Here is a 2,500-nt window from a genome sequence, read left to right on the forward strand (position 1 = left end):
TCATTGACCATTCAGGTTGCCAGATTGTGTATGAAATACACCCTACACATACACGATTACTGAGTTTCAATTTCAACCGTTTTGTCATAGGCTAAAACTTGGCAACCCAAAACCCAAATAAGGAAGCGGGTGCCGACTGCACAGCCTGAGTCTCGTCGTAGCAAGCGGACTAGTTGAATGGCTTACCCAGAACTAGCTGTTGTGAAATTGTTGGGAATTTAATTGATTAACACATCACATAAACTGTTATTGAGTGTTGTTGATACACTGAACTTGTGCCCTCGAACCAAACCTGACAGCAAGCAGCTTTGAGTTTTGGAAGTAGGCTGCAGGCAGGCAGCTGGTGGATACATAACTGGCATGCGAAGGTATGGTAAGGTAAAGCAACGACCGAAATGCAGTGTTGAAACACGGGAATGAAACGTATTAAATATGCAAACACACATCCGTATAAACACTGCCTCAAAAAAAAAAAATGTCCCGCTTTTTGGAAAGCTAAATGTTGACTTGTCAGAAATTGACGTGGGCCTTGCCTGGCAGTCGTCCCCCATGACCCCCCTCCTAATTCTAGGGGAGGAGCTTTAACATGTAAATGAAAATGCTGTGAGCTATACAAATGCAAATCAGCAGGGAGAGTGAACTGTGCATGCTGGCATGACTGTGGCCTTTGCTCTTGCTTAAACAGTGGATGTGTTAACCACACAACTCCCAGTAATACGCTCAACAGGCAGAAATGATGGGTATGACATGTCTGTTCCCTGCAAGCTCCAATAATGTAACCTGACTTAAAACAGTCGATAGAGTTTAGATTCAGATTTTCCCTTCACACCAACACAATGAGAATTTCAGAGGCAAATATATAAATGATTGTCTTTATCACTATTCTTTTATTCAACAAAAATATATGCAAAACTGCATATATTTTGTTGAATGAAAATACATACCTATAATATATATATATATATATATATATATATATATATATATATATATATATATATATATATATATATATATATAAAATAGATTGGCTATTTTCCTGGTAGTAGACTATTTACACAGTCCAAAACATTCAGTCTATACTCCACAGCAGGGTAACTTCAATAAACCACTAAGTCCAACCGCTACCCACGCCAGCCAGGGAGACACTTCCTCTAGTGAGCAGTAGTTGCACTGTGGTGGCTTTCACCAGAACAGCTGATAGGATAAACAACAGTCAAAGTCGGCGGCAAATTCAGAGAGGAGCATCTCCAAGCCTCCTCGCCCCACAGGCTGCAGCGAGCTGTACTTGGATTCAGCAGAACAGAAAGGCTAGCCTACAGTTTCATTAGGCTACTACTTCAATGCTACTTGATATATGTGGATGTGAATCATAAACAACGCTACTACATCGCCGGGCGCCATTCCTTCTAGAAGATGGGACCTTTAAACGAAGCACTTCCCTTTTGCTTGGAAGAATGGAGAGCTGTTGGATCTAGTGCCAGATAAGTGGTTACTTGTCTCGCCAGGAGAATGGACATCTGCTGTCGGGAAATCAGAGCCGCGGTAGCCAGCCGTAGCCTACCAGGATTCACTCGGAGACACGTAGCCAGCCGTAGCCTACCAGGGTTCACTCGGAGACACATAGGCGCTACCGAAGCAATGGTAAGATTTAAAGAATACTATGCTTTCATTCTGCTGTAGGCAATAAGGAAATAGATAGGCTACGTTGATAGATACCGATCTTAACTGTACATTTTGTTTTCACAGACTAACTTTGCCTCTTAATGGGGTCTTGACCTCCTCTTTGCTCGGAGCTGTCTGCAAGTCATTCAAGCAATTAGGTAAACTTCAGGTTGCTGTCCATAGAGGACCGGTTGGTTGCTCTGGAGTCGAAAAACTGTGCGGGAGAGACAAACTTTAAGAAGAGAAGACGGCTGCATAATCCCAAGCTTGCGGTAAGAATATGTTCAATGACTGCTAGCTAAGCTAAAAGTACCCTAGCCTAAAACCAAAGCTAAGAGTAGCCTAGTAGCCTTGCAAAAGAACAAGTGAGCAGAACCAGCTTTATTAAAGTGTATTTTTTTGTCTTGTCATTTACAGGAAGCACGCCGTCTTCACAACTCGGAGACAAATGCAGGCGCTACCAGAGCAAGGGTAAGATTTAAAGAATATGCTTTCATTCTGCGGTATAAGGTAATAGATACGTATAGATACCATAGGATAGATACCGATCATAACTGTACAATTTGTTTTCACAGACTAATCTCGCCTCATAATGACCTACAACCCCGAGGAGACAAACGGACAGTTCACGGAGTTGTAGTTTTTGGATCATCCTCTACCTATGTGTGGGCAGATCCTCACTTAGTTGTGTTTGTTTTAATAAAGCTCTTTCTTTGCATAAACATGTTCATGGCAAATGTTCATTTCCTCTATAAATTCATTCATGCCCTTGATGGTAGCCTAATAATAGTGTAGTAGCCTACATAGGATAACAATGACATGAATATACAGCATA

At 41.6% G+C, this 2,500-nt stretch overlaps 1 protein-coding gene and 1 long non-coding RNA gene across 2 annotated transcripts in view; both read left to right on the top strand.

The window, feature by feature from the left end:
- Positions 1-2,500, top strand: part of LOC125289324 (neurexin-2-like) — an 836,342-nt gene that overhangs the window by 588,582 nt on the left and 245,260 nt on the right.
- Positions 1,799-2,301, top strand: LOC125289854. Its single transcript, XR_007192705.1, has 3 exons — positions 1,799-1,937; positions 2,083-2,136; positions 2,241-2,301. It is a non-coding gene; the product is annotated as an uncharacterized LOC125289854 (long non-coding RNA).

This window comes from Alosa alosa, chromosome 24 (assembly GCF_017589495.1).
Source record: "Alosa alosa isolate M-15738 ecotype Scorff River chromosome 24, AALO_Geno_1.1, whole genome shotgun sequence".
In the NCBI taxonomy this organism is placed as follows: Eukaryota; Metazoa; Chordata; class Actinopteri; order Clupeiformes; family Clupeidae; genus Alosa; species Alosa alosa.